General features: G+C 37.0%; 2 long non-coding RNA genes across 2 annotated transcripts; both read left to right on the top strand.

The window, feature by feature from the left end:
- Window positions 1-272: 272 nt before the first annotated feature.
- On the top strand, window positions 273-4768 carry LOC126827642 (uncharacterized). The gene is made up of 3 exons (XR_007682818.2): window positions 273-436; window positions 3810-3981; window positions 4689-4768. It is a non-coding gene; the product is annotated as an uncharacterized LOC126827642 (long non-coding RNA).
- Window positions 4769-8064: 3296 nt separating this feature from the next.
- Window positions 8065-10142, top strand: LOC126827637 (uncharacterized). The gene is made up of 3 exons (XR_007682813.2): window positions 8065-8231; window positions 8888-8928; window positions 10051-10142. It is a non-coding gene; the product is annotated as an uncharacterized LOC126827637 (long non-coding RNA).
- The last annotated feature ends 657 nt before the right edge of the window (window positions 10143-10799 follow it).

Genomic DNA, 10799 nt, shown 5'->3' with positions numbered 1-10799 from the left:
TTCCAGCTTGTATTTAATTGGGTGAAATATGAACAGGATGTTGTGAAATGTTCATTTCATTAGGCTTTTAAAAATAATATTTAAAATATATTCCCTTTAGAGAGGTACAGTCCAAAAATTGCAGTCTACAATGGATTTAAATATCACACACACCCCGACCTCCTCCCAACTCGCATATTTAAAATCATACATGTGGTCATTATTTTTTTTTTTCGAGTTTACCAATGTTCAATTTCTTCTTTCAGACTGCACAATCAAGTGGTGTCATGGAAATACGCTTCCACCGTTTTCAGTTTACCTATTTTCCAAATGACGATCTGCCAGCATCTACACAAACACCTCCTGATAATACCACTGGATCACCCTGGCAGGCGAGAGTCCCGTGTCCAGGCCCACCAGCCTATCGATTTATATTATGTCTGGATAGTTTAGAACAGTAAGTTATTTATTTAGCTGTTTTAACGAAATACCCTTATGGTAAAATATGCTATTCTTTACTCTAGATCCAAATAACAAAGTAAACAATTGTCAGATTATGTCTGGATCGTTTGGAATTTGGCTGTTTTAACGAAATACCCGTATGGTAAAATATGCTATTCGTTATTCAAGTAAACAAATAAACAATTGTTACATTACTCTTTTTATTATTATTATTATTATTATTATTATTATGCAAATTAAGAAGAAACCGGTTGTCTTGTCGGCATTTATTGCTATTGTGTATCCAAATTACGAATCAACCAATTGGAATTGTGATACTGCGATAACATGGTTTTTAGACATCTATCTATTTTATAATTAAGGATCATATTATGTGTAACAAAGAAACATGATGTAACAGTGGAGGGTATATTTTCTAATTTAATTAAGGAGTATATTTAACAAAGGGGCATATATTAGAAAGGCAAGTGTATTTAACAATGGGGCATATATTATTATGGAACAACGGGTATATATGTATCAAAGGGGTATATATGTAATAAAGGGGCTATATATAGCACAGGGGCATATATGTAACTGAGGAGCATATAATAGGGCCATATTTAAGAAAAGAGAATATATGTAACAAAGAAACATATACGTAACTACAGGGCATATAATTATGTTCCTTTCTCCCCATTTACTATTACCTTTTTCGTTAACTTCTTGTAGAAAAGGCGCCGCGAGACGGGTTTGCATTTACATTTTCTGCCATGTGACTTTAAGGTGGAAAGATAACAAAGTTGACAGCTTGGTTAAGTTGAAATGTAGGGCGACAAATTGCATGTTTACTAATATGCTACATCAGGTTTGTGTTTCTCAAGACTTCCATGGACAGCCTCAGGCAATGCTTTTGAGCTACACGCTGCCACATGCTGCTCCATCTGTGCTGTGGTAGAAAACGTTGAATCCAACGAAATTCAAAGGACCGGTCAACGTTAAAGTCAGTGGAGAAATGTATTGTGACCTGGAGCTATACAGATCTATGTTATTGTTATTCTTAATGTTTAACGTCCGCGTCCCCCGAAGGTGATATGCAGACGCGCTGGGGTCCTTCCTGTGGGAGGAAACAGGAGTACCTGGAGTATACCCACCAGGTTGAGAAGGCGGCCCTATCTCCAAGCCACATATGCTTACACCAGGGATCGAAACCACAACCGCAAGCCAGAGGTGGCCGACCAGCTAGAGGTCAAAGCGCGATACTCTAGACCACTAGGCCATCCCAACCCAGATCCATTCCCCCCCCCCACCAAATATTATATACTATAAATATACCAATGGCAGTCTAATGTGCACGTATTGCAACCACTACATAGACCACCTTTTCTGCCAATTTGACGTTTAAAAGTGTCAACGCAATCCTAAGATATAATCTTCTTTATATAAACAGGTTGTTTTTTACTTCATGAGAAGTAAAGTGTTAAATGAATTATTTATAGTACTCATATGAATGGTATTTTTTAAACGTCAAGGCTTATAATTTTAACTCGGCGCTAATACCGATCTAAATGTTTTGTTGTTTTATTTGCTTTTTAAAATTCCAACAAAAGAATCTAGAAGTTTTGTAAAAAGAAAATGCATTATCTGTTTAGCTTCCCTTGTCATTCAATCGTAGTTCTTATTTAAATTGTGATTTCATATTCGCTGTTTAGCTTCCCTCGTCGTTCAATTAAATCGTAATTCTTGGGTTTTAAGTATTTTATTTGTTTAAATTGTGATTTCATAATTAGCTGTTTAGCTTCCCTCGTCGTTCAATTAAATCGTAATTCTTGGATTTTAAGTATTTTATTTGATTAAGTTGTGATTTCATGATAAGCTGTTTAGCTTCCCCCATCGTTCAATTAAATCGTAATTTAAATTGTGATTTCATAATTAGCTGTTTAGCTTCCCTCGTCATTTAATTAAACCGTAATTCTTGGTTTTTAAGTATTTTGTTTGATTAAGTTGTGATTTCATGATAAGCTGTTTAGCTTCCCCCTTCGTTCAATTAAATCGTAATCCTTCGATTTTAAGTATTTTATTGTTTTAAATTATGTTTCATAATTAGCTGTCTAACTTCCCTCGTCATTCCATAAAATCGTAATCCTTCGATAATAAGTTTTTTTTTGTTTGTTTTTTTTTTTTGGTTATTTTTTTTTTGGTTTTTTTTGGTTTTTGTTTCATAATTTAGCAATCGTTGATCATGAAATGGGCGTTAAAATATTCTTCCTCGTCTAGCTCATTTGGATCATAAACTTTTGTATAGCCTCAATGTGTGTTTGATTGAACTTCATTCACTTCCTGGTTCAAAAAGTCTAGGGTCAAACAAATTATATGTCATAATGTACCAACTGTAAATAAATGATTATTTAATTTGGGAGTTATTTCGCGTAACAATGAAAGAATTGTTGTTATTTTTATAAATAATATTTTGAAATGAAATGAAATGGGATTTAATGTCCCACTGTTCTGCTCCGACTGGGCTAATGAAGACGGGCATACGCCTTAAAGTGTGTGAGGGAAATGTTGCCCGGACAGCGCCGCTACAATCTACTCTTATATCAAATTCTATCTGCCAAATGATCTGTTTTTCATCCCACCCGAACTACTATACAGCTGTCATTGTCAGGCCTACCGTCCTACATCAATGAGAAGGGGAGACCACGCCGGAAAATCCCGATGAACTTTCTCGGTCAACACCGGGATCGAACCGTGACCTCCAGGCTAGCCCCCGTGGCTCCCATGATATTTTGGTTCGGGATATCTGATTAGTTAAACCTATGTATAGGTAGTCATCATGTTTCCCAGACTATAATCATATCATAATCCTAAGATTTCATTTACATTTGTAAATGCTTTCAAAATATTGTTTAAGCTCTAATTATTTCATGTAAATGAAATCTTAATATTATGATAGGAATATAGTCTGGGAAACATGATGGCTACCTATACATAGGTTAGGAGGGGGGGAGTGGTTAGCGCGAGCTCGTTGAATCATAAGGTCTGTCATTGAGTCAACTGGTGTGGTTTTGATTCCCCGGTTGTACGTGACAAGGGGTAGGGTCACCTGTCCAACCTCGTGGGTTTTCTCCGGGTCCTCCGGTTTCCTCCCACTGCTGAAGACCCCTACGCGCAAACGAATTATTGAAATAATATTGAACCATATGTTAGACCCGAAATGACCTAGTTTGTTTCGAGTGGACGTTAAACTCCCCCTCTCTCTCTCTCTCTCTCTCTCTCTCTCTCTCTCTCTTTCTCTCTATTGCATTAGCTTTGAAAGTATCATTAAGCCCTACGTATGTTGATTAGCTATGTAAATGCTTTCATAACATTGTTGTTTTTGTTTTTAGTCCTGACACCAGTAATGACTGCAGTCTTGGTCGTGTGGATACTGGAGCAGTATCCGTAGATAGCGGTTCACCCATGAACAGTGGCATGGACACCATCTTCTTTGGTTCTGCTTTCGGTCAACCTCCAAATGTTATCCCTAACCCGATGCCATTTAACTTCCCCGATTGGCCAGTAAGTTTTAGTCCATTAGTGTTTGTCTTTCCTTAAAGGGGAATTATGGGAGATTAGATAAAGAGCTGACAATTATCCCTATGATAGTTAAAAACTAGATAATGTAAAGGGAATTTGCTGAAAATGTCAGTCAAATTGATCCACTCTGAACCGAGATTTTAGCTTTTGAATTTTAGACCTAACCTCTATCATCTTTCCAAAATCGGTACTATAAAAACATAGTCTCGATTATCCATTTTTGGATTAAATCATCAATGAGCGTTGATCAGCAAATCGGATTCAGATCCAGTCGCAGGCTACCGATGACATCGAGAGTTGATTATGGTCTGGAGAAGTTAATTAATGTCTAATTCATAATTTAGATAACATTTCAGGCCTAAAGAAAGACCTGCAATCCCCATTGAATTCCATCTAATAATGTGTAAACGGGATCTCGCGTTTTTTGTTCCATCAGAAAGACTAGATACTTTCCGTTTTTAGATCCTTTGATAGTGTTATTTTGTTTTCGTAATTCAATGTCAAATAACAAATTTGAATACATTTAAGCGTGTGTTAAAGCGTGAATTATTATTTATTGTCCAATGCAGTTGACCTGTCGCGATTTTAAAGGGATTTAGAAATATACATAACGTTTCGTACATAACTGATCGTTTTTAATTAATTTAAATTGCTGTCAAGTTTATGTTAATTGATTTGTTTTCCTCCAGGGCGGTATTCGTGTGAAGGTGTATATTTCTTGCTGTCCATTAATACCCAGATTACAAGATGAATGTCGGGAAGAGCTTATGGTGAACTACACAGCAGAACCTGGTACTGACCGCTGGTCGTCACTTCCGGTTGATGTGTCGTTACGTCAACGAAGCAAGTAGGTCAATTGACGTCATTTATTGTGCAGATCTGATTGAACATAATGGCCGCACTTCATACATGCTATGCTTTAATTGTGAAACATAACACAAATCAGTGCGCTACATGACAGCTGTGCGGACAATTGGTAAAATACACTATTTAGCAGCCAATTCAAAAATGTCTCGGCATGTTATAAACATACAGGATCATCACACATTAATAGCGGGAAAAGAGAGCCAAGTTATTAATGGGGAGATAAAATAAATATACCTGCTAATAATTACTAATGGCGCTAATATCGTCAACCAATCAATCACTGTTAATAACCAATGATCATTCACCCCTAACTTAAACTCACTACCTTTGACCTTATGCAAATTATAATTAGCCTGTAGCTAAAACATGATATTTTTTTATTTTTTATTTTTGTACTATTTTGTGACTTTTGAAAATATCATTTTCAATCCAAACTGGCGCCCATTTTATATTAGTTAAAGGGGGTGTTGATTTTGAAGAAGGATATGCTGCTCTCTCTAGAACAGCTAATGCTACGGCTAAATCTATTTGTTAAGGCTAGCTCAATTTTTGTCAAGGTCGTCGATGTGTAAAATGTAAATTAGGTTAAGGCACGTGATTGTTGGCGAGATTGTAGGTTAGGTTGAGAGTAAGCATTGGGGCTAGGTCCAGGGTTAGGGTTAGGTTTAAGAATTTGGGGGAGAGGTTAAGTCTCCGCGAAAAATTGAGCTGGTCTTATCATTTAGCACTAACCCTAATACTACCGTTTGTCAGAAGCACCGGCAAAACGTCATTGGTATGTGGTAAAGTATTCAGCTCAACAGATTGTCCGCATAGTTTCCTCTTGTAAAGTGCATTACTAGCAGACAGTAGTAGTTCGCGGTAAAACTCAATCTGATTGAAATACAGGGCCCTGTTTCTCGAAAACTTAACTAAAGATAAAATCCAAATTTAAGTAGATACTTCAATTTTGAGTGGCTAAGCACTAAAATCAATGTAATATTATCCAATCAAACTACTAAAATTTGGATTTTATCTTAGTTAAAATTTCGTGAAACAGGCCCAAGATCTATATTTCCATTCGTTTTTTTTTTATACTTTCGATGGCCTACGCTACATGAAGATCTGACAACTTATAGTGGAAGTTCACGTCAGGGGTCAAACGAGATGGGCTTTTGACCCTATGACGTCAGACATTGATTAATCAATCAGCGTAGACGTTTCTAGTGGTTTACTAAATTTTGAACTATAAAAACAAAGCGAAATAGGATTAGATTGGGTAAAACTAGTCAGTACATAGAAATGTTTCCAAATACATGCTGTGATAGTGGAGATGGCTTGTTTTAGTTTTGATGGATGTCACTATATTTAGTTTTGTTTAAGCAATTCGCTGTAGGTGTGGGCACTTATAAAAATCCATAACCATGACATCGATAGACGACATTCAATCGCCGAAGAAACTGTGATGGAAAACTAGTTATATAGTTTTCTAGGTACAAATAGTCCTTATATATAGTGTGCACAGGCCTTTACAGTTTATTTTGCACTTTTATTATTAAAAATATGTTCTACTTTCGCTTTACAGATTATGGTTGCAAGTGAATCTGTATTGTGACGCTAATTATTTTGGTCATAATTGTTCAACACATTGTACTATTGAAGATCCTACTGAACATTTTATGTGTAATCATTTAACTGGCGAACGAGAATGCACATTTGGTAAGTAGTATTACAAGAAAGTAATCTGAAACTATTTCTTTTTTGTCCATTATTTTGGTGGCTCAGCGGGTATGGCCCTGGCTCACTAAGGTTCCCGAATTTGATTCATGTATTACCAGCATGGCTTCCTCTTGTCAGGGGTGCAGTACGGCGGCCCTGGCAGGAAATGTGTTTAGTCGTTCGAATGGGGCGAAATAACCGAGGTCCCGGTTACACGTGTATGTGGGTGTACACGTAAAATAAACCTTTACGTGTTAGGATTGATAAAAAAAAACCAATATAAATATGGTTCTTGAAGAGGGAAATTTTACAATAAAAAGATTAAGAGTGTTGGATTTTTCTGATATAATTGTAATTCTTAAATTAATTTCATGGGCGTCGACATCTTGTTTTAGAGCTAGTTACCTCCCTTAGATTTTGTTCAAGGCGAATAATCTAGCCAATGGCCTAGTATTTCTCTATATCCGAAGAAGCGGTGCCCAAACGCCCCCACAGCTGGCGTGCCCGTTTTATTTTATATCATGTTAGGAAGGAGAGAATTGTTCATTGTTTTGTTTTATTTTTAGGTTGGGAGGGAGAGAACTGCGATATTGATATAGATGAATGTACTCATGGTGTTTGTCAGAATGATGCTGGTTGTACCAATAGTCCAGGAAAATATGAATGTCTTTGTAAACCAGGATTTACAGGTACAGTTGATTAAACACGCGTTATGCAAGAGCTAAATCTGCCTACTGCAGCTCTTTCTTTAGGCCTGAAATGCTATCTAAATTATTAATTAGACATTAATTAACCTATCCAGACCATAATCAACGCTATCTGACTTAGATATAATCCAAGTCTGGGTGATAACGAAACGAAATGAAATGGGGTTTAACGTTCTACTTTTCTGCTCCTATGCTGGGCTAATGAAGACATACATACACCATACAGTGTGCTATGATTTGTCCCATCCTAAATACAATGCTTTGTCTCTTGCCATTCCCTCCGTCCTGACCACTGACAAGGGGAACCACGCGGTAAAATCCCGATGAACTTTCTCGGGCAACACAGGGATCGAACACTGGACCTCCAGGTTAGCGAGTCAACGTCTTATTCACCGAATCACCGTGGTTCCCTGCGTGATAACAACGTTTTATTGTAATTATCCTTTTTATGTATTATATCCATGGTGATCTCGTGAGGATTTCTGTCGTATTTGCGGTATTCAGCTACATATTCAGGCCATTATTACTTCGTAATCATGCTCAGATTACGAATCCACAATTTCCCTGCGCCGGGGGAAAGTACCCCCTCCTCCCCAGGTCTTCCTAGCGATATAAAAAAAACTTTAAATACTGGGTTTAGGTGCCTCCCCACGGAACCTTATTTCACAGGCAAATCAGCGGTCACTACGCAACTGCTACTACGAACACGTGGATTCCTTCCAAGCGTCAACCATTCCTTTACATTGTTTTATTTCAGTCCATATCATTTGAATATTTCAGGTTTATTCTGTCAGTACAGGACTCCAGGTTGTCCCAGTAATCCGTGTCAGAACAATGGGTCTTGTATGGATACAGATTCCGGTTATGTCTGTGTGTGTTCAGAACCGTGGACTGGAAACAACTGTGAAAATGACGTTACGACCACCACCATAGAACCGATACCAATTAACATACCAAAACGTATGTAAATAAATACTAGTCAGTCTGGATTGCGTTGGCGCTACATGGTACCAATGTCAACCCCGGTATCTATTGAAGTGGGAAAGGCATATGCGCGTGGGTGGGATGGGGTGGGGCAAAACTTGTCTTTGTATTAGAAATACATCTTGTGTTGATGTGATAAAAGCCCCAAACAACTTTTTATCAGTTATTACGGTGAATGCTTTTTGAATTTCTAAATTTAAATGCTTCCTTTCCATCGAATATAATCTCACTTGTTATTAGTATCAGGGCCCTGTTTCTCGAAATCTTAAAGGGGGAGATCAACGATTTTCAACAAGGTTTCCATAAACCTTAAATATATATTGATAAATAATCCCCTCAGTAGCATAAGCAAAAGGGTTTTTGTAAGCGAGAAATTAATTTTGATTAAAACCGGAACTGACATAGTTGGTACAACACGCTCACTGAGCTCTATGGTAAGCATACAGATTTGGCATAAGTTTATTGCTGTATTATGTTCACGCGTCGTCCTTTGGCCAATAATCTGATCAAATGGGCTGTTTATATTTCCCGGTATATGCTATGTTACTTGATTTATTATTATTTTTCATATTTTAATAAGGTTTTTATTTATCATCATTACGATAAACCATTTCCTCTTCCTTTATTTATAGATTCGATTCCAAACTTTGATGCCAAAAAGGATTCTAATTCAGTAAGTAGAAAACTGTTAACTTTGTGGGGGAATTTGGAGGGGATATAAAACAAATCAAACATCATTTATGATAAATATATATAATAATGTACCAAATCTGGTGTTACTCATGTGGGGATGACGGGGAAGGGTGCCATATCGTATAAGTGGTATAAACACGGAGATTGCGTACAAACATTGACAATACGCGTAAACGCTTCATTGGCAGTTTAAATTTGAAAAAAAACAAAACAAAAAAAAACAAGTTGGAGTTTATTGGCAAAACTCGCATTGTACATGTAACTTAAAGATACATTATGGGAGTTAAGATAAAGAGCTGGCAGTTCTCACTATAATAGTTAAAAACTAGATAATATAAAGGCAATTTGCTGAAAATTGCAGTCAAATTGATGCACTATGAACCGAAAATTAAGCAATTGAAATTTGAGAGTTGATTAATTAATGTCTAATTGATAATTTAGATAACATTTCAGGCCTAAAGAAAGACCAGCAATTGGCATATGTCGCTCTTCCATAATGCATGTTTAAGACAAATTAAATTACATCTTGTAAATTAGACTGATTTAGTTTGTACATCCTTCGGTTAATTATATTCGTTCTGGAGCTAGGGTGGCACTGTGAGTATGGCGCTGATTCACTAACCTAACCAGGGGATCCTGGGTTTGATCTCGGTGTTGCCCGGAGTGGTTTCCTCTTTGTCAGTAATGCAGGCTGGCGGGCAAACCCCTGTACTCCATGTGTACGTAAACGAACCCTTTACAGCTCGAATACGATTACGATTTGGCGGAAATATCGAGGTCTGGGCATTGATCTCGGTGTTGCCCGGGAAATTTCATCAGGATTTTCCGGCGTGGTTTCCTCTTGGTGAGAGATGTATGATGGAGAGCAAACCCCTTTACTCCATGTACACGTTGACGTGCACGTCAACGAACCCTTTACAGCTGGAATACGATGACGATGAGGTCCAGACGAACTTCCTCTTGATAGCACGCACTGCATGGCGTATGTCAGTCTACATTACCCCTATTGGTCCCATTTCATTTCTGTTAGTTCTATTCTATTTTGTCAACATCTAAATAATAATCATCTATTATGATACTTTGTTTGAAACTATCTTTGTAGACAGGCAAGAATCACTGGTATATAATAGTAATTGCGATAGTTGTAACGGCGCTTGTGGCAGTTCTTCTTATTATTTGTGTCATTTGGGGTAGCCGAAGGTTAGTACTTCTTTATCGTCTCAATATATCAATTTAAAAATCAAATACAATGTTTTCTTTATTAGTATGCTCATTTCACTTCTTTTCCTTAAATATAAATTATGCAAGAGCTAAGTCTGCCTATTGCAGGTCTTTCTTTGGGCCTGAAATGTTATCGAAAATATTAATTAGACATTAATTAACTTATTCAGGCCATAATCAACTCTCGATGGCATCGGATTTATCAGATATTAAATAGATTAGAACAGTTCAGCCATATTTTGCTTTAAGCTAAAAATGGAGGTGCGAGACTTAGCTTCGAACAACCAGTACGGTGGTTGAAATTATTGTCACATGTCTTGCCTAACCTTCAAAGGCTAATATCTTCGTTCGCAATAGAGTAATTTGAATGAAATTTTCAAATTATTCATTTTACATTATCTATTTTCGAACTATTATAGCAAGAATGGCTAGCTCTTTATTTAAATCTTACATAATGTATCTTTAAATATCTTTAAAAACACCATTCTTAAGATAATTATTTTGTTTGTTTACACAGAAAGAAGTATGAAGTAACCAAGGGAGTGAACTCCGTCCTTCCTGAACAACCAGTCCCCACACCGCCACCGCGAGCACCATCTTATGAAAATAACCTCTATATGTCCGGCGATC

This window comes from Patella vulgata, chromosome 7 (genome assembly GCF_932274485.2).
Source record: "Patella vulgata chromosome 7, xgPatVulg1.2, whole genome shotgun sequence".
NCBI classification, from domain to species: Eukaryota; Metazoa; Mollusca; class Gastropoda; family Patellidae; genus Patella; species Patella vulgata.
Note: the sequence above shows the minus strand (reverse complement) of the source record. Positions and strands in the feature narration are given on the sequence as shown.